The 21917-nt window shown below is 43.9% G+C and overlaps 1 long non-coding RNA gene across 1 annotated transcript in view; it reads right to left on the bottom strand.

The window, feature by feature from the left end:
• Positions 1 to 19871: 19871 nt before the first annotated feature.
• LOC111752058 (uncharacterized) overlaps positions 19872 to 21917 on the bottom strand; it is a 57235-nt gene continuing 55189 nt past the window's right edge. The window contains exon 3 of the long non-coding RNA XR_002787052.2: positions 19872 to 21871. This is a non-coding gene — a long non-coding RNA (uncharacterized LOC111752058). The remainder of the gene's footprint in view (positions 21872 to 21917) is intronic.

The raw sequence follows: 21917 nt of genomic DNA, 5'->3' as shown, positions 1-21917 counted from the left end.
AGACCTGGCAATCTGCTCCCTTAAAGATTACAGCCTGGGAAACCCTATGGGGGCAGTTCTACTCTGTCCTATAGGGTAAGTATGAGTCAGAGTCGACTGGAATGCACACAACGACAAAGGTGATGATGAATAAGCTTTCTTCTTCACATCCATTAACCCACTCTCACAACGACTCTGCGAACAAGGGCGGTCACTGTCATTTCACAGATGAGCAAACAGGCCCTTGGAGGGCAGGGCTTGCTCCGAGCAGCAGAGCTTGGGAACCTGCCCCGCTCAGCGCTGGTCTGCTCGGCGGACCAGCAGGTGGGGCTGCGGAGCGAGCAGTTTACTGGATCCTTCGGAGCCAACAGGACGCTCCAACTCTCCGCAGGCCCCGCCCCTCACCCCCGGGTCCCGGGCTCAGTTCCCAGCCCCCAGTCTCCCCCAGATAGGGTCCCGCCCCACTCCCCCCGGGCCCGCGCCCTCTCTTTCTGGGCTAGTGCCCCGCCTCCATCCCCGCCCCTCGCCACTCCCCTTTCCCCGGCGCGGGCCCCCCCTCCCAGCCCTCCTGGCTTCCCCAGATAGGGTTCCGCCCCCCACCGCCCTGGACCCCTTCCCTCTCTCGGGCTCCGCCTCCAGCCCCTCGCGGCTCCCCTTTTTCCCGGCGGGGGTCCCCTCCCCGACCCCCTGCCTCCTCCGGATAGGTCTCGCCCTGTCTCCCTGCAGCCCGCCCGCCCCCCGGTCCCCTGACTCAGGCACTGCCTCCCGCAGCGTCCCCCGCCGACCCCTTTTTCTCCGGACCGGGCCTTCCCGGCTCTGTCCCTCCCGCCGCTCTCTGCCCCCTCTCCCCGGCTCAGACTGGCCCCTGACGCCGCTCCCGGGCCCCCTCTCCGTAGCTCGGGTCCCGCTCCTCGCTGCCTCTCTTTTCCCCGGCTCGAGCCCCCCTCCCAGTCCTGCTGCTCCCCGCCCCCTCTCCCCATGTTCAGGTCGCCCCTCCTGTCCCGTCCCTCCCCGCTTGCTTCTTCCCAGGATCGTCTCCCCCACCCCCTGCCGCGCGACTCCCTGTTCCCTTCCCCTCCGGCTCGGACCCCGCCCCCAGCCCCACGGACTGTCTTTGTTCTGGAGCCAACTGGCCGGGCCCCGAAAGCCGCTGACTCAGCGCAGTGGAACCAGACCTTGGCGCCCCAGCCCCCACCCCACTCTCTCGGGAGGCCTGGAGGCTGGCGCCTGGGGAGGTGGGGTGGGCGGGCGCGGTAGCCGAGCCTTCCATTGTTCCGGGGGACATTCCTTTGCTCCAGCCCTCCCCACCAGGGGAGCCTGCGGTTACTATTTCAGGTTAAGCCTGGGGAAACTGGACACCAAATATGCGGCCCTAGCTTCTGCTAGGTCCTAGCTCTCGGCCTTGAGCAAGTCTTTTCACTTCCCTCAGTTTTCTCTTCTGTAAAATGGGAGCCAAAATGCTGATGTCGAAGGGTCGCTGTGAGGATGAAATTAAATGTGAAAACAAAGAGTATGAGAGCTGGGGGTACAAAGTGAACGGAAGACACTGTCTTAATTTCCTAGCGCGGCTGTAACAGATACCACAAGTAGCATCTGTGGCTTTGAAGAACAGGAATTTATCTTCTCACATTTGTGGAGGCTTAAAGTCCAAGTCGGAGTCTCTCTCAGATGATTCCTTCCTTGTCAGTAGCCCTGGCCTTTCCTTGCTTCTTGGTGTCCTCACGTGGCATCTGTCTTTCTGCGTGTGCGGGCTTGTCTCTGTCTATGCTGCTCTTTATGTAACTCAAAATGATTAGGCTTAGGACCCACACCACACCGGCACGACATCAACTGACTGACTGACTGACTAGTTACATTACATCCACAGGCCTAAAACCCAAAGCCTGTTTCCATGGAGACGATTCTGACTCACAGCGACCCTACAGGACAGAGTAGAACTGCCCCATAAGGTTTCCAAGGAGCTGCTAGATTTGAACTACCCACCTTTTGGTTAGCAGCCAAACTCTTAACCACTAAGCCACCAGGGAGTCCATCCACAGGCATAGAAGCCAGGGTTTCAGTACAGGTTTCTGGGGACACAGTTCAGTCCATAATACATACGTTGCTTTGGAAGATTCCTACTGGAAGAAAAAGCTGACATGTATGTATGGAGTTCATCCCTCTCCCCAGTGAACCTTGCACAGTCTTTGAAATCTCACTTTCTCAGTAAGGAGACCCCCCTGGCACATTCCCCTGATATGCAGTAACTTCCTCTATTCAAACCCTTGCAATCACATTAAAAAAAAAAAATTGTTTTTTTTGGAGTTGTAATTTATAATCAATTAAAGCACACATCTTAAACATGCGGTTCTATGAGTTTTGAGGAATGCCAACACTTCTGTAACTCACACCTTTATAGAAAGTTGCCAGATTCTTAACAAGTTCCCATGGGCACCTTCCCAGTGAATGCCACCCCCCCACCCCCCAGGCAACCACTATTCCAGTTTCTATCACCATGGCTAAAGGTGAGGAATTCCTGAGTCTCTCGGGGATAGATGTATGTTTAACTTTATAAAAAATTGCCAAATAGTTCTGTAAATGCTTATACCGTATTACATTCCCCCCAGTAATGTATGAGAGTTCTACTCGCTTCTCACTCTCCTGAGCATTAGAGTCAATTTTTACTTTTAGCCATTCTAATGGGTGTGATTAAAACAATGAGATTAATATTTAAAAAAATAATTAACACAAGTACATACTTCCAAAGATGCAAAAAGCTATTCTGTAAATAACAGCCCCAAGCCACTCAATTTTTCTCCTTGGAAGATACCAGCCTTATGAGTGGCTTGTATCTCCATTCGATTTAAACTTTCTTTTTCACTGTCTTTTTTTCCACTAGAATATAAGCCCCAGGAGGAGAAGAACTGCCTGTGGTGTTCACAGCTGTAATCCAAGCTCCTCTCCAGTGCTAATAAAAGCCAATAAATATTGTTGAATGAATGCCAGACACCATTCTAGACAAGCCACATAACCTATTACATTATCACGTTTTGACTCAAGAGAGAGTCCCTTTGGACCAAGCCTGGAACTGATATCAATAAACGTTTATTAAATGAATGAACGTTGATGAAGGTGATCCCCAGGGGTTCCTGTAGGCAGTGCAAACTGTTTTTTTTTTTTTTTAATTAAACACTTCTTATGCGTCAGGCGTGTGCAAACAGTGAGAGTAGACATCTGTTATTTTTGATGCCCAGCATCACTTCAGCCTTCTGTAACAGCACCCTAATTTTTCTCTGGGGAATTGCCTTCTTTCACTCAGCTCACACTTCCATTAAGTTCAGGTGGGCTTGTGACTCACATCTAACCAATCACAGCATCCTTGGTAACAGGGACTGGTTCAGGGATGTGCCCAGAGTGCCATTTGGACCAATGAAAGGCAGCCTTGCTGGACGTGGGGTTATGAGGATTGGAGTCTAGGAGTGGCTTTGAGTTATCATGAAGTGAGGGAACAAGCCACAGGGGTGAATTCCTGGCAGAGGGGACACCTCTTGCATGAGAAAAATAAGAAAGGCCAGTACAGTAGAGTGAAAGAGAAGGAGGGAGTCAGGGCATGTGTTCAGAGAGGCAGAGAGAGGCCAGAATTTGAGGGGCCTGGTGGGTCACGAAGGAGTCCTGGTGGTGTAGTGGTTAAAGAGCTGACTGCTAACAAGAAAGTCGGTGGTTTGAACCCACCAGCCCTCTGGGAGAAAGATGTAGCAGCCTGCTTCTGTGAAGATTTCCTCCCATTGCCATCGAGTCAATTCTGATTCGTAGTGACCATATGTATAGGACAGAGTAGCACTGCCTCACAGGGTTTCCAAGGAGCAGCTGGTGGATTTGAACTAGCTGACTTTTTGGTTAGCAACCATAGCTCTTAACCACTGCACCACTAGGGCTCCTCTGTAAAGATTATAGCCTTGCAAACCCTATGGGGTGGTCTACACGGCCTATAGGGTCACTGAGTCAGAATCTACTCGATGGCAATGGGTTTGGATTTTTGTTTTTGGTGGGACATGGAGAAAGGTTTGGATTTTACTCTGAGAAGCTACTGGAAGGTTTTGCGCAAAAGAGTCATATGATCTGATTCATTTTTATGTGTGTGTATGTGTGTGTGTGTGTGTATGGTGAAAATATACACACCAGAACACTCACCAATACAACAGTTCCTGCATTTACAATGCAATGACGATGATCACATTCTTGATGTTGTGCATTTTTGCTGTCTTTTTCTAAAAGAGTCAACCACTGTTAAGATAAACTCAATGCCCCTCAAAGAAAAACTCCTCTTTCTCCCTCTCTGGTAACCATGAACTATCTTTGGTTTCTATATGTTTGTTTATTTCACATAAGTGAGATCGTACAGTATTTGTCCTTTTGCAACTGACTTATTTTGTTCAGCATAATGTTTCTAAGGCTCACCACGTTGTGACATGTATCAGAACTTCATTTCTCTTTATGGCTGAGTAATATTCCATTGTATGTATATACCACATTTTGTTTATTCATTTATCTGCTGATGAACATTTCGATTGTTTCCACCTTTTGAATATTGTGAACTGTACTGCAAAGTACATTAGTGTACAGGTTTCTGTTTGTGTTTCTGCTTTCATGACTTCTGGGTATATACCTAGGATTGGGATGGCTGAGTCATATGGTAGTTCTATGTTTAACTCTTTGAGGAATCACTAAATTGTTTTCCACAATGGCTTTACCATTTTACATTCCCACTGGCAATGGATGAGGGTTCCAGTCTCTCCTAGCCAACATCTGTTGATTTCCTTTTTTTTTTAATCCTTGCCATTCTAATGTGGGTGAGGTGGTATTTCATTATGGTTTTGATTTGCGTCTTCCCAATGGAAACCCTGGTGGCATAGTGATTAAGACTTATGTCTGTTAACCAAAAGGTTGGCAGTTCAAATCTACCTGGTGCTCCTTGGAAACCCTGTAGGGTAGTTCTACTCTGTCCAACGGGGTTACTATGGGTTGGAATTGACTTGACAGCAGAGGTTTTTTTAAAAAATGATTAATGAGGTTGAGCATCTTTTCATGTGGTTGTTGACCATTTGAATATCATTTGGTGAAATGTCAGTTCACATCCTTTGCCCATTTTCTGATTGGGTTGTTTGTCATTTTGTTAAGTTGTAGAAGTTTTTTATATATTTTGGATATTAGATACTGATCGGATATATGGTTCCTAAAAATTTTCTTCCAATCTGTAGGTTGCCTTTTCACTTTGTTGATAAAGTCCTTTGATGAACAAAAGTATTTAATTTGTACAAGGTCCCAATTATCTATTTTGTCTTTTGCTGCTCATGTTTTTGTTCTCATATCTGACAGACTGATTCACATTTTTAAAAGATCACTCACTGGTGTATGAAAGTGAGACTAGGTGAGGTGAGGAGGGCAAAAGGAGAAGAGGGAAGACTGGTTCAGAGGCTGTAGGGTTGTAGCTGTAGTAAGAAGTAGTATGATTTTAGCATATGGGGTCTTAAAAGCTTTCAAGTGGCCATCTAAGATACAACTATTGGTCTTTACTTGCCTGGAACAAAACGGAACAAAAGGAAATGATGGAAACCAAAGAATCAAAGAAGAAACTAGCCCACAGGACTAATAACCCACAGGAATCACGGCCTCACCTAGCCTGAGACCAGAAGAACTAGATGATGCCTGGCTACCACTACTGACTGTTATGACCAGGGACACAATAGAAGGTCCTGTTTAGAATAGGAGAAAAATGTAGAACAAAACTCAAATTCCCAAAAAAGGCCAGACTTAATGGTAGAAATTAGATGAATCCTGGAGACTATTGCCCTAAGATACTCTTTGAATTTGGAATTGAAGCTACTCCTGATAGTCACCTTTCATCCAAATAACAGATTAGCTTATAAAACAAACAATATTACCCATGAATACTATGTTCCCTTAAATAATCAACTATACGAAACCAAAGTTTCGACATTTACCCTAAAAGAAAGAAGAGAAGCTAAAGGGGGGCAAGAAAGCTAGATTAATGGAAAGAGAACAAAAAGGGTGGACATAAATGAGAATGTTGAAACATTATGAAAAATGTAACCAATGTCATAGCACAAGTTATATTAAAATTGTTAAAGGGAATCTAATTTTCTATGTAAACTTTCACCTAAAACACAATAAAACATTTTTTAAAAAATCAAGTTGATATTCTTCATTATGAAGTATTAATTTCAAGCTGTACTCCTAACCCAAAAGATCAACCAACAGCTAGATTATATGTACCATACCAGTTTTCAAATTCAACTAAAAAAACACTCAAAGGAAAAAAAAAATTTGTATACAGTGGAATCCTGCTATAGGTGCCCTTTTATGTACTGCTTTTTTTTGCTCAGCATGGTATTTGTAAGATTCCTTTGTGAGGAAGCATTTAGCTACTGTTAGTTCACTGTCATTGGTGTATAGTACTTTATCGTACTCTACTGTTTATGGACATTTGGACTGTATTTTCTTTATGTTTTGGGTTGCTCATATGACTTTTCTACTTTAATTTGTTGTTGTGATGTATATACACTCATTGGTTTTTAATGTTAACCCAATCTCACATTCCTGGGATAAACCCAACTTGATCAGGAAAAAAAAACAAAAATGAAGTAGTGTGATTTGGCATGGCCTGTTTGAGAATGGAGGCAGAACAAAAAAGAAAGAAACTAGAGCCTTGATCTTGATAACATCATTTTAGCCCCTGGATCCAGCTATGCCTGGACTTTCCAAATATCTAAGTCAATATATCCCTTGTTTATGCTTAAAGTCAGTTTGATTTGGGATTCTGTCAAGTGGAAATTGAAATGAGTCTTGGTTTATGTCTACTGTCTCATTAATACTAAAAACAAACCTATGAGGTTGCCCTTATTATTAGCTCAATTTGCAGTTGAGAAAACTGAGGTTTAGAAAGGAAAAGTGAATTGCCATAAAGAGAGTAAGTGGTGGAAACAGGATTCAGACTAAGTCACTCTGACCCCAAAGCCTATAGGACATAATTGTAGAATCCCGCCACCTGGTATCACCTTCCTGGCTAGCACTCATTAATTTTTTTACTCTTCCCTGAAGCAAGACCAAAAGCCTTTTAGTTCCATGGCTCAGGAGCACCTCAAGGGGTCAGATCCCACCCACCTCTTCACATGACTTTCAAATGACATCTTTGCAAATTGAGCAGCATCATAAATTTTCAAGTAAGTTCTTAGTAATGAGCCTGAGTTAACAGGTGGAACAACTTCACGTATGTGAGAGACTGAGTGTGTGTGTGTGTGTGTGTGTCAGTATCAGAGGCTGTGATGAATGAAAAGCAACTCAGCTCAAACAAGCAAAAGAAAATAGAAAACTTGAAATAATACAATTAAAAAACGGGCAAAGGATATGAACAGACAATTCATCAAAGAAGACACTCAGGAGGCAAGCAGATGCATGAGGAAATGCTCGCAATCACTAGTCATTACAGAAATGCAAATCAAAACTGCAGTGAGATACCATTTCACTCCAAAGATATTGGCACTAATCCTAAAACAGAAAATAGTAAATGTTGGAGAGGTTATGAGGAGATTGGAACTCTTATGCACTATTCACAATAGCAAAAAGATGGAAACAACTTAAGTGCCCATCAACAGGTGAATGGATAAACAAAATATGGTACATACACACAATGGAATACTACCAAACGATAAAAAAAAATGGTGAATCTGCAATCCGAGAAACATCTAACGACATGGATGAATCCCGAGGGCATTATGCTGAATGAAGTAAGTCAGTCACAAAAGGACAAATATTGTATAAAACTACTCTTATAAGAACTCAGGAAAAGGTTTGTAGACAGAAAAAAACATTCTTTGATGTTTACAAGGGTGGGGAGGGTAGGCAAGGGAAAGCACTAGATAGTAGACAAGTGTCAACATTGGTGAAAGGAAAGACAACACACAATACAGGGGAAGTCAGCACAACTGGACCAAAGCAAAAGCATAGAGGTTTCCTGGATACATCCAAACACTTTGGGGGGCCAGGTAGCTAGGGCTGTGGGCTGGGGACCATAGTCTTGGGGGACACCCAAGTCAATTGGCATAACATAGTTCATAAAGAAAATATTCTACATCCCGCTTTGGTGAACAGCATCTGAGGTCTTAAAAGCTGGCTAGTGGCCGTCTAAGTAAGATATATCTATTGGTCTCATCCCACCCAGAGCGAAGGAGAATGAAGAAAGTCAAAGATACAAGGAAAATATTAGCCCAAAGGACTGAAGGACCACAAGAACCGGAGACTCCACCAACCTGAGATCCGAAGAATTAGGTGATGCCCAGCTACCACCAATGACTGTCCTGACAGGAACCACAGTAGAGAGTGCCAGACAGAGCAGGAGAAAAATGTAGAACAGAATTCAGATGCATGTGAAAAAAACAGACTTAATGGTCTGACAGAGTCTGGAGGAACCCCCAAAACGATGGCCCCCAGACACTGTGCTAACCTAGGATTGAAATCATTCCTGTCTTAGTTATCTAGTGCTGCTAAAACAGAAATATGGCAAGTGAATGGCTTTAACAAAGAGAAATTTATTTTCTCAGTCTAGTAGGCTTGAAGTCCAAATTCAGGGCATTAACTCCAGGGGCAAGTTTTCTCTGTTAGCTCTGGAGGAAGGTCCTTGTTATCAATCTTCCCCTAGACTAGGAGCTTCTCCATGCAGGAATCCTGGGTCCAAAGGGTGAGGTCTGTTCCTAGCACTGCTTTCTTGGTGGTACAAGGTCCCCACTCTCTGCTTGCTTTCCTTTCCTTTTATCTCCTGTAAGATAAAAGGTGGTGCAGGCCATACTCCAGGGAAACTCCCTTCACATTGGATCAGGAATTGACCTTAGTAAGGGTGTTTCATTCTTACCCTAATCCTCTTTTACCCTAATCCTCTTTAACATAAAATTACACTCACAAAATGGAGAACAACCACATAATATTGGGAACCATGGCCCAACCAAATTGACACATATTTTGGGGGGACACAATTCAACCCATGACAATTCCCAAGGCCCACTTTTCAGACAGAGATTGGACAGGCCTATAGGGCAAAGAACTGATTCAATCAATTGGTTCAATCAGGTGTATGAGACCAAATGGGCGGCTCCTGTCCAGGGGTGGGACTAGAAGGCAGGAAGGGACAGGGGATGGGCAAATGGACACACGGAGCCTTAGGATGGAAGAGGGTAGCGTGCTGTCTCATTGTAGGGCTTGCAACCAATGTCACAGAATAGTGTGTGTGTGAATTTTTGAACGCTAGATTAACTTAAGCTGTGGACTTTCACCTGAAGAATAATTAAATTCAAAAAAAAGAATAAAATTAAAACAGTGAACAAAAAAAGTAAGAAAATTTATTTGTTGCAGGTATAGCTGGATCCAGATGCTCAGATGACTTCCTCAAGTTCTCCATTTCCCTTGCTTTACAGGATCTCGATATGTGAGGTATGATGGGCTCCAGCAGCCCAAGATTCAGCTTAGCTTAGCAACTTCAGGGAAAAGAAATAATTTTCTCCAACAGCTCTGGGAGAAAGTATCTCAGGAGGACTCTAGTTAGCTCAATTAGGGGCAAGCATCCATCCTTTCCATGAACCAATCACTTAGGCCAGGCAAATAGGATATGCTGTTGCCCAGGACATGATCATGCGCTCACTCCTATCAGCCAGAAATGTTGTTGCTGCTGTTGTTAAGTGCATTTCAGTCTATTCCAACTCATGGAGACCCCATGTACAACAGAAGGAAACACTGCATGGTCCTGCACCATCCTCATGATCCTTGTCATGCTTTAGCCCGTTGTTGCAGCCACTGTTGTCAATGCATCTCGTTGAGGGTCTTTCTCTTTTTCACTGACTGTCTACCAAGCATGATGTTCTTCTCCAGGGACTGGTCCCTCCTGATATGTCCAAAGTATGTGAGACGAAGTATCGCCATCCTCGCTTTTAAGGAGCATTCTGGCTGTACTTCTTCCAAGACAGAAATAGGTCAGTCGCAATCAGCATCAGTCAAACACATAGACATGTTCCTTATGGAAAGGAGGTTCTACCCACAAAAGAACAGAAGAGGCATTCTGGGCCAACAAACGCAACAAACGTCTTCTTCAGGAACCACTGACCGTTTCATTATGAGTTTATGCAGTCGAACTTGAGAAATTGTGTCTAGTTAGCTCTGGAAAGAAGCCAGATTTTGGAGACAAACAGGCCTAGACTCAAGTCCAAGGTCTGACACTTATGAGCTCTTTAAGCCCCCATTGCTAACTGACAGCATTGTTATATAGGAGTGGTTCACTCTATCTTTTTGAGTTTACTCCACATTTTAATTTCAAAGAACTTTTTCTGTGACAACCTTGAAAGGATTAAAAGACCAAGAATCGCACTGCACAAATTAGGACTAATTAAGTGCAATCATGACCACAGAACCTTAATATTGCATGATGTCTACAACGTACTCACAGGTATCATGCTGGGTCAGGTGGCTTCAGCAGTGTTTACGGTTTGAGAAGAACAATGTTCTGCCCTCACCATGTTCTCTCATATACTCAGAAAGCCAAGGTCTTATAGGTCATAGTCAAGACACAATCTCTCCTGGGCACCAGCTGAAATTGCTACACCTCTCAGCTTCCTGTCTGCCAGACATCATCATAACAGTATGCACCCTCAGGTAAAGCATAGTAAATGCATTTTACATATTGATCCAAATTCAAGACATCAATGAACTGTGTGTAAGGGGACAGCTGATAATATCTGCATGAATCTGTTACAATGCATTCTGCTGTGTGGAGCAGAAAGCCTAACTCAAACTGGTTTAAACCATAGAGAACTTATTTCACATTGCAGAAGATTCAAACCTAGGTAGGGCTTCTGAGTTGGCTGATTCAGTGGCTCCGTAATAGAGCCAGGACTCAAGTTCTGGCCGCCTCTCTGCTCTGCCAATCTGAGTGCTGACTTCCTCCTCAGACTGGTTGAAAGACAGGGCTGTGGTTGCAGCACTCACATCCAAAAACAATGTTCAGAGGAAGAGGACAGTTCGTATCTCCTCCTGGCTCTGTCAGGAGAAAACATTTCCCAGTAGCCCTCCAGCAGAGCCCCCTCAGGTCCCATTGGATAGAATTGGGCCACTTGACCATTATTAACCCATCACTGCCAAGGAGGATGGGATTTCCATGATTGGCTTGGATATACCATCTGGGTGTGGAATGGACATGGGGATGGGGAGTTAACCGTAAAACCACAGGGCTAATTTAGGCATATAATAGATGTAAAGGGCCTTAACATAGGTGCTTAACTACAACTAGTTCCCTGCCTTTTCTGTTCTGGCGTGAAGCTAGGTTTAAATGATGTGTCTGAAGAAAGCCAATGCCAAGTACCTGTCCACTCCAGCGATACTAAGATGTTTGCTAAGGACCTGGTGAATTCTTACTGGTTTGAGAAGCTGAGCTCTATTCAACCTAGATCAAATACAAAGAGGGTTTGTGGAAAGATTCAGGGAACATTCAGGAAGGAGCCCCGGTCTTCATGGAAATTGCTCTACCTCTTTCCAAACATTTGCTGCCTTAGTGGACCCAACCACCATTTTCTCTTGCCTAGACCATTCCAATCATCTTCTAACCCATATGCCCACAACCCAGTAGCTCTCTATATCCACTACCACACTGCCCAGCAGTGATCTTACTTTTAAAAACAAATATGCAGTGGACACTGTTGATGTTCATTGGATCCCTTTTACCATTTCTGTGTGTACTTCCCCAAGTTTTGGTTCTTTAGTTGCCACTGGACCACACCTTCTTCTTCAGAAGATTGTAGTTGGCTACTGGAGCCGCTTTGCCTGGGGAGATAGCTGGAAGTAGCTAGGCGTTTAAGTGCCTGTTCTCTCCCCACCCCCCACTCCTTTAGCCAATGGCTGATGGGAATGGAAAGGAAAGCCTTGCTCCCTTGCCTCAGGGCAAGACAGAGTTCCCAGGTTAGATCAGGGTGAAGCTACTCAGGGCTTTGTCTGAACTCACGTCCTTGTTTGTCTTCTTTCCTGTCCCTCTCCTGTTTTCCTCCCTCCCTTAGCAGTTTTTCCTGAATAATTCACTTGTACAAAAGTCTCCCTTTTTGGGGTCTGCCTCTGGAAAACCCAACCTACTTATTTGCTTTTATTAAAACAGGACTTATTTATTTATTTACTTAACGGGTCACTGATTTAATTAACAAGAAATACAGACATTTACTATCATTGTAGGAGTGCTGGTGGCACAACAGTTAAGCACTTGGCTGCCAACTGAAAGGTTGGCAGTTTGAACTCACCCAGGGGCTCCATGGGAGAAAGACCTGGTGATCTGCTTTCATAAATATTATGGCCTAGAAAACCCGATGGGGCAGTTCTCTGTCACATGGTGTCACTATGAATCAGAATCAACTTGACGGAACCCAACAACTATCGTTGTCAAATTCAAGCAAAATTTGGCACAAAGCAATGTTCAGTTTCACAAATCCCAAGTCACTGGTCCCCTGAGAAGGCAAATTGTGTTATCAGTTGTAGGTAAGGAGGTTTTTCAGACCTTCCGCTGTGTGTTTTCCCTCAGACTTTAATTTTGTCGGCTTGTTTTTTCCTAGCTGAGATAGCTCTGTGTGTTTCATATGGTAACCTGCCTTTTTCTTTTAAGAATATGTCTTGAATGTCTTTCCATGTCAGCATACCTAGATTTACCTCCAGGGTGACCTTCCTAAATTGCCTGTGACATCATGGCCCCCATGTTTACAGCCCTTGAGTAATGCTTTCTACTGCACTTGGAATAAAATCCAAACTCTTTACTGCTGCTACAGGTGCAGCCTGATCTGGCCCTACCCCCCCACCCCTCCTCCGTCTCATCCCGTAGGAGTCTTCTCTCACCCACTCCACTGCAGCCATACAGGATCCCCTCGGGTACTCCAACGCGCCATATTCTACACTACCTCAGAGCTGTTGTACAGCCTATTTCTCCTTTCTAGAATGTCCTTCCCTCTCTCTTTTTGCCTGGCTAATTCCCACTTACCTTGAAATCCCAGCAGAAAAGCCTTCTGTGAGGCCCCGGGTTGGGCGACACCCCCGTGTCACATGTCTTCACAGCACGCTGTATTTCACCTGTGGAGCACTCATAAATAATTAATTAGTCATGTCATGAATTCACATGGGTAATCATGCTGCTAATTAATGAATTAGTTATCTGTATGTCTACCTGTTTCATGTCTTTCTCCCTCACTGGAGTGCAAACTTCATAAGGGGAAGACCCCTTCTGTCTTGTTCATCTATATCCGGAGTGGCTAGCAGTTTCAAACAAGGAAGAGATGCTCAATAAATAGCTGCTAAATGAATGAAAGGAAGAACTGGAAAGCTGTCAGACATTTCTCTCTCTCTCTCTCAGAGGCAATACTGTCTCTTGCCTCTGCTTGGCTCTTAGTCCTTGTTATGGATTGAATTGAATCCCCCAAAAAGATAGACTGAAGTTTTAGCCCTTGGTATCTGTGAATGTAACCTCATTTGGAGATAGGATCTTCGAAGATGTTATCAGTTATCTCGGGGTTATACTGGAGTAGGGTGGGTTCTAATCCAATCTGAGTGGTTTCCTTATAAAGGAGAAGAGACACAGAGGGCAAAACTCCATGTGACAACAGAGTTACATTGCAGCTGCAAGCCAAGGAATGCCTGGGTTTTCCTTGATAGAGCCATTTTTGGGGGTCCCTGGGTGGTGCAGACAGTTAAGCCTTTCAAACCCACCCAGAGGCGCCTTAGGAGACAGGCCTGATGATTTGCTCCTGAGAGATCATCACCTTGAAAACTCAACGTAGTGCACTTCTACTCTGCACACATGGGGCCACCATGAGTTGGAATCAAATTGATAGCAACTGGTTTTGTTTTGTTTTGAGCCCAAAGTCTCCCGGTTCTCTGAGAGCTGGCCCTCTACCATAGAGAAGAATGTGCATATGACTCCCCTCCCCCCACGACCATATCTGATTGGTTCAGGGAGGGTGAATGAACACCTGATTCAAACCAGACCAATCATAGACTTCATGCAGAAGACAAGGGTCATCCCCCAAAGCCTTTAGAAAGATCATGGCCCTGCCAACACTGGATTCAGACTTCTAGCCTACAGGGCAATGAGACAATAAATTTCTTGTTCTTATAAACCACCCAGTTTCTGGTGCTTTGTTACGGTACCTGTAAGTTCTACCTCCCATCTGTCAGTTTGTCATATGGTGGCTTGCATGTTGCTATGATACTGGAAACTATGCCACCTAAATAAAAGAAGAGACGTGAATGGTACAGAGGTTTGAGAAGAGGTTCCAGACTAAGACAGAGAAGAAAGGTCTGGTGATCTACTTCTGAAAGTTAGCCGATGAAAACCTTATAGATTACAACGGAACATTGTCTGACTCATTTGCCTTGGACAAGTCATTAGGAGGGATCAACTGGCGGAGAAGGACAATGCTGGGTGAAGTAGAGGACCAACAAGGGCAAGGTAGACCCTTGGTGAGATAGATTGGCACAGTGGCTGCAGTGATAGACTCTCACATGCTATTGGTGAGGATGACGCAGGACTGGGCAGCCTTTCCTTCTATTGTACGTGAGGTTGCCCTGAGTCAGAGTCACTACATAGCAGCTAACAACAGCAACAGGAAACTCATACGGGCCCCCTGGGTTCTTCTCTCCACAGACCAGCTTCCACTACTTGCTGTTGGTTGCTGCCCTCCCATCACTTTGACATCTCCGCAGTTGACTCCACATCAGGTCCTTTCCGCTCTGGAGGCCCTGCTAACACACTACAGCCTTTGTGTCTCTTTGCTCACTTTGAAGGATTGGTTTCCCTTGGGCTACGATCCATCCCAGCCATTCCTCTCCACCAGGACAGCAGTAGGATGGAGCTGGGGCGGGTTAAACCAAAAGAGAAAGTTGAATATAGCAGGAAACCTGACTAGAATTTTTGCCACAAATGTCAAAGGAGCCAATACATAATTTTTTTTTTTTTCTGGTTTAAAAGATTGAGATTACAGTTACTACTTTCTAGGTAACATTTAAATTGCTTCTTCTCATTCACAGGGCCATTTTGGGGTGTCTGCTCAGCCCAAGGAGTCCCTGGGTAAGGAAAATGGTTAATGTGCTCAGGTGCTAACTGAAAGGTTGGAGGTTCAAGTCCACGCAGAGGCACCCCAGAAGAAAAGCCCGGCAATCTACTTCCAAAAAATCAGCCACAGTAAACCCTACAGAGCACAGTTCTACTCTAACACACATAGGGTTGCTGTGAGTCCAGATTGCCTTGAAAACAACCTTTTTTTTTTTTTTTTTTAGTTTGTTGTTTTTTTTTTTTTGCCCAGCCCAAAGCCTTGATGGCCTGAGAACTGACCCTCTACCACAAAGAAGGGTGTGTATATGACCCCACCCCATGACCGTAGCTGATTGGTCCAGGGGTCCTGACTCAAACCAGACCAACCAGTCTTTGTGCTAAGAATTTGGAATTGGTCACAGAGCTCCTAAACTGGCCTAACAACTTCATACCAAGTGTTCAAAAAGCAGAAATAAAGTAAAAACAAAACAAAAAATAGGCTACAGAGAGAAAAGAGGGACAAGACTTTCATTCGTTCAACAATTGTTTACTGAACTGCTACTGTTTGTCAAGTTCTATTCTATGCAGCGAGGATGTATCGGTAAAACACGAAAGCAGAAATCCCTGCCTTCACGGAGCTGACATTTTAGTGGAGTAGAGACAAGAAGCAAGGTAACTGAGTAAAGTGAAAGTTAGATGGTGATAAGAGTTAAGGAGCGAAAAACAAAGCTAGGCTATGTGTAATAAGAAGCATTGGAGCAGGAGAGAACAAGTATTAAAATGTTAGGGTATCCAACGAAGTGTTCATTAAGAAGGTGATGTTTGGGTAAAGATATGAAAAAAAGAAAAAAGTCATGTGGATTCTGGGGGAGGAACAACCCAGGGAAAAGAAACAGCACGAGCAAATGTCTTGAGGTGGGAGCTGCTTGGTGACCATCCTGACAGGAACAAAGTGAGCTGGGGTCATAGTAGAAGACAAAACAAAAAACAAACCCTTTGCCATGGAGTCCATTTCTACTCATAGCAATCCTTTAGGACAGAGTAGAACTGCCCTGCCCCATAGGGTAGGCTCCTTAGTAGGAGATTAAAAAAAAAAAGCAAACCAAATCCATTGCCGTCAAGTCAATTCCAACTCAGAGTGACCGTACACGACAGAGTAGGACTGCCCCATATGGTTTCCAAGGAACGCCTGGTGGATTCAAACTGCCGACCTTTTGGTTAGCAGCCGTAGCTCTTAACCAGTATGCCACCAGGCTTTCCAGTAGCAGATAAGGACAGAGAAATTGTAGGGCCTGGACTGTGTAGAAAATAGGAGCCCTGGTGGTACAGTGGTTAAGCACTCATCTGCTAACTGAAAGGTCGGCGGATCAAACTCACCAGTGGTTCTGTGGGAGAAAGATGTGGCAGTTTGCTTACATGAAGATTTACAGCCTTGGAAACCCTATGGGGCAGTTCTACTCAGTCCTATAGGGTTGCTATGAGTCAGAATTGACTCAACAGCAACGGGGTTGTGGTTTTGGTGGATCGCGTAGGGTCTTGTAGCCACTGTAGGGACTCTGACTTTTGCTCTGAATGAAAAAAGCCGTTGGAAAGTTTTGAGTACAGAAGTGACATGATCTGACTTACTCTTTAAGCATGATCATTCTGGCTGCGGTGTGCAGAATGAAGCATTAAGGGGCAAGGAGACTACTAAAACAGTCCAGGCACAAAGTAATAGTAGCTTGGACCAGAGAGATAGTGGTGGAGTTGGCAAGAAGAACAAGGTTGTGGATATACAGAATTTTGCAGGTAGGGCCAATAGAACTTGCTGACAGATTGTAAATGAGTGTAGAGAAGAATAGTCAAGGATGACTATAAGGGAGACTTACAGAGAAAACAGAAGGGCTCCACGTGACTCTCAAAGGACAGATACAAACAGAGAATTGCAATTTTCCTTGCCACAGCCTTGCCGGTTTCTGGGCCCAAGACCTCCTGTCTACCCGTCTTGCCCTGGGAAACCAGAGTGTGCACCTGTGTCCCTCTAACAAACTCTTCCCAACCCTTTCTGCTTAAATGAGTTTGAATGGGCTTCTGTCGCTAGCAATTGAAAGACAGGCCTCTGCTGATTCCCCTCTCCATTTCTCCCCTGGAATTGGCCTGAAACCTCGTAATTCTTTATATCCATGTGTCTCTTCACCATAGAAACATGAGCTCTCCGAAGGCAAGGACCAGTCTTCCACCTTTGCATCCTCAGGAACTAGCACAGGGCCTGGCCTGGAATGCAGGCTTAGAAAAATGACATTATTGCTGCCAACTAATTGGGACAAATCAAGTCAAATGAAACCTTGGCCTGGAGATCCACTAATGGACTCTGAGATAGAAAACAACCAATGTGGAGAACACCTCATTCCTACACCAACCAAAGAAACTCTACTTTTTCTCTTTAATATATTGGACTTCCTCATGATTTCCATCTGAAGAAAGGGTTCTCTGGTTCAAAAGAAAAAAAAATTAAAGGGCTTTAAAAATCCCTATTTTCAAAATTGTGGTATATTCACGCAATGGAATACTACGCATAGATAAAGAACAGTGATGAATCTGTGAAACATTTAATAACATGCAGGAACCTGGAAGGTATTATGCTGAGCGAAATTAGTCAGAGGCAAAAGGACAAATATTGTATAAGACCACTATTATAAGATCTTGAGAAATAGTATAAACTGAGAAGAACACATACTTTTGTGGTTACGAGGGGGGGAGGGAGGGAGGGTGAGAGAGGGTTTTTTACTGATTAAGTAGTAGATAAGAACTGCTTTAGGTGAAGGGAAGGACAATACTCAATACATGGAAGGTCAGCTCAACTGGACTGGACCAAAAGCTAAGAAGTTTCCGGGATAAACTGAATGCTTCAAAGGTCAGCGGAGCAAGGGCAGGGGTTTGGGGACCATGGTTTAAGGGGACTTCTAAGTCAATTGGCAAAATAATTCTATTATGAAAACATTCTGCATCCCACTTTGAAATGCGGCGTCTGGGGTCTTTAAATGCTAACAAGCGGTCATCTAAGATGCATCAATGGGTCTCAACCCACCTGGAGCAAAGGAGAATGAAGAACACCAAGGTCACACGATAACTAAGAGCCCCAGAGACAGAAAGGGCCACAAGAATCAGAGACCTACATCATCCTGAGACCAGAAGAACTAGTTGGTGCCCGGCCACAATCGATGACTGCCTTGACAGGGAGCACAACAGAGAACCCCAGAGGGAGCAGGAGATCAGTGGGATGCAGACCCCAAATCTCATAAAAAAACCATACTTAATGGTCTGACTGAGACTAGAGGAATCCTGGCGGTCATGGTCCCCAAACCTTCTGATGGCACAGGACAAGAACCATTCCCAAAGACAACTCATCAGACATAAAAGGGACGGGACAGTGGGTAGGAGAGAGATGCTGATGAAGAGGGAGCTAATTATATCAGGTGGACACTTGAAACTGTGTTGGCATCTCCTGTCTGGAGGGGGGATGGGAGGATAGAGAGAGTTGGAAGCTGGCAAAATTGTCACGAAAGGAGAGACTGGAAAGGCTGACTCATTAGGGGGAGAGCAAGTGGGAGTACGGAGTAAGGTGTATATAAACTTATATGTGACAGTCTGACTTCATTTGTAAACGTTCACTTGAAGCTCAATAAAAGTTAAAAAAAAAAAAACTAATGAGAAAAAAAAATCCCTATTTTCAGTTAAACATGGCAGATTTAAAAAAAAAGCACACTGTAATATTCATGCCGTCTCACTAAAATGAGAAGAAAGGTGATTGAGTTGAATCTTAAACCAGCCAGGGCAAAGCTGAGAAGCCACCTAAATTCACTGCAGCATGCCCCTAAAGTTCAGGAGATGGTGGAGCCACATGGCTGTCACTGGTGTGAGGGTAGGACTAGGAACATGAGACTTGTTGAAAGTTAGCAAGGATGGCGAGACTACATCTCACATACTTTGAACGTGTTATCAAGAAGGAATAGTCCCTGGAGAAAGACATCATGCTTGGTAAAGTACAGGGTCAGCGAAAAAGAGGAAGACCCTCAAGAGATGGATTGACACAGTGGCCGCAACAATGGGCTCAAGGACGGGGCAGTGTTTCATTTGCTCCTTTGTACACAGGGTCCCTATGAGTCAGAATGGACTCAGCAGCACCTAACAACCACAGACCCGTAGATACCTCTCTTATTTCCTATGCCACCAATACATCATGTTCTATCTTGGTTTCCCAAAGGTGAATTTTGCTTTGAATCTATGAATATTGTCAGTACTGCTTAAATATTTTCATGGCAACTTTGTGATTTTTGATTAAGCTCCGTAAGAGTCTCAAAAAACATGTCAGTTGAATAAAATTTAAAAAGACAGTGATTAACTTACAACAAATAGGCAAAGTAAGAAGTATTCAATAAAAATTGTTTATTTCAGTTATAAACTTGTCCTTTGACAGCCTGTTATGGCTGTCAACACAGATATGTGTTGTAAATCCTATACCTGTGGTTATAATCCCATTTGGGAAGGAGTTTTCTTTGTTATTTTAAGGGGCTATATCAGTGCAGCGTATGTCTTAAGCCAGTCACCTTTGAGATATAAAAAGAACAGATTTAAGACAGAGGAGAAAGAAGAGATGGGGGAAGATAGATCCATGCCACACGAAGATCACCAAGGAGCCAAGGAACAAGGACCCTCCCTCAGAGCCAACAAAGACAGAAGGCCTTTCCCTAGAGCCAGCACCCTGAATTCAGACTTCTAGCCTCCTAAACTGTAAGAAAATAAATGTCTGTTTGTGAAAGCCGCCCACTTGTGGTATTTCTATTATAGCAGCACTAGATAACTAAGACAAGCCCATACACTTTGGTATGAAAATATGGTATTCTGATCCTAAACGGAAGAGATTGTAGAGATTTGTATTTCTTAGATCCACCATTTTTGAGAATCTCATTTGATGTAGAATTCAACTCTACAGGCAAATTTTTACATACATAGGAAAGCTTTTCTAAGAATAAGACAATATTATTACCTGGCTCTTAGGTTTCCCAGAAGGAATTAATGATGTAGAACTGCACAGAGCTTAGACTTACACAGTATTTCCAAAATATTGTATGTATTTCCAAAGTATTTATTGCCACTTTGAATATTTCATCTCCAGCAGATTGTGTTGGAACTTGGATGTTCTTCCAGACCTTTAGCTTTGGGGGTTCTAACTGGTACTACGTAAATATTACAGTTACTAAAGTCTGTAGAGGCGTCCCTGAATGGTGCAAATGGTTAAGCACTTGACTACTAGCAGAGAGGGCGGCAGCTGGAACCCACCCAGAGGCACATAGGAAGACAAGCCTGGCGATCTGCTTCTGTAGGGTCACAGCCTTGAAAATCCTATGGAGCAGTTCTACTCTGTACACATGGGGTCGCCGTGAGTTGGAAGCAACTTGATGGCAACTAACAACAACAAAAAGTCTATAGAGCCATCCACCTGCAGTGAAAGCATTTTTGTTATTTGACAGCTTTCTGGATCAGTGCTAAACTATCCGACATGTTGTCAGTACGCCTCCTAATGGTATCGTTTGATTCTAAAGTAACACCTTTCTTATTTCCCTTGCTTCGAAATGTAATGTTTCCTAGCTGACTAGCTCCACGCAAGTCACTAAAATCAACAATTTAGCAATTACACAAAGGTGTCTTGGTTTTAGCTGCGTATTGTGTGAAGTTGAAACTACCTTCTTGAGCTAGGCTGGTTATGGCAAAAACCAATCTCAATCAAAAAAAAAACTTTGTTGTTTATTTTACGTGTAGAGGCTCTTTAAAAAGTTCAAACCTTTTTTCTTTATAAATGACGTTTTACCCACATGCTTAAAACAGCTGTTGAAATTAAAATTATGACAATAACAATGAAAAATTAGAATAGAAAGGTTGGCTATAAAGAAATGTCACAGAAAGCAGAGAAAAAGGACAAAAAGATGGAAACCGGGAGAGAAATCATCAGGAAATCAGAGCACCAGTCTAGGAGGCCTGGTATCCGAGCTTTAGAAGTTCCAGAAAGAAAACACAGAAAAGAGAAGGGAGGAAATCATCAAAGAAACAATTCAAGAACTCTAGAGAATATTGGTTACGATAGTGTGGCCCATTAGGTGCCCAGAAAATTGGATGAAAATAGGTCCATGCCAAGTTATACCCAAGGCTCCAGGAATTGACTGAATACCAATTGAGATGTTTCAACAAACTAATGCAGCGCTGGAAGTGTACATCGGGTGGCTATGAGTAGGAACGGACTCCACAGCGCCTGACAACAAGTTACACCATCATGAAATTCCAGAACAACAGGGACAAAAAGAAGATGTTTACAAGCTTTCAGAGAGAAAAACAAGTTTCCCAAACCTGTGTTCAGAGGAGAAATGTGCACATGAATGTACATGCAGGCTCCTACACACCAAGTCTCCTCACGGTGTTACATCTTTATAAACAAAGGATGGTGATTCTCTTACAATGGAAAAAAGCGACTGTCTTAGTGATCTAGTGCTGCTATAACAGAAATAGCACAAGTGGATGGCTTTAACAAAAAGAAGTTTATTCTCTCACAGTCAAATAGGCTACAAGTCCAAATTCGGGGCGCTGCTTCCAGGGGAAGGCTTTCTCTCTCTGTCGGCTCTGGAGGAAGGTCCTCTTCATCAGTCTTCCCTTGGTCTGGGAGCATCTCAGCGCAGGGACCTCAGGTCCAAAGGACGCACTTTGCTCCCAGCACTACTTTCTTGGTGGTATGAGGTCCCCATATCTCTCAGCTCGCTTCTTTTATATCTTAAAAGAGATTGGCTTAAGACATTAATCTTTTAGACCTCATCAA

Source organism: Loxodonta africana, chromosome 3 (genome assembly GCF_030014295.1).
Source record: "Loxodonta africana isolate mLoxAfr1 chromosome 3, mLoxAfr1.hap2, whole genome shotgun sequence".
In the NCBI taxonomy this organism is placed as follows: Eukaryota; Metazoa; Chordata; class Mammalia; order Proboscidea; family Elephantidae; genus Loxodonta; species Loxodonta africana.
The sequence above is the reverse complement of the archived record's forward strand: the minus strand, read 5'-3'. Positions and strand labels throughout refer to the sequence as shown.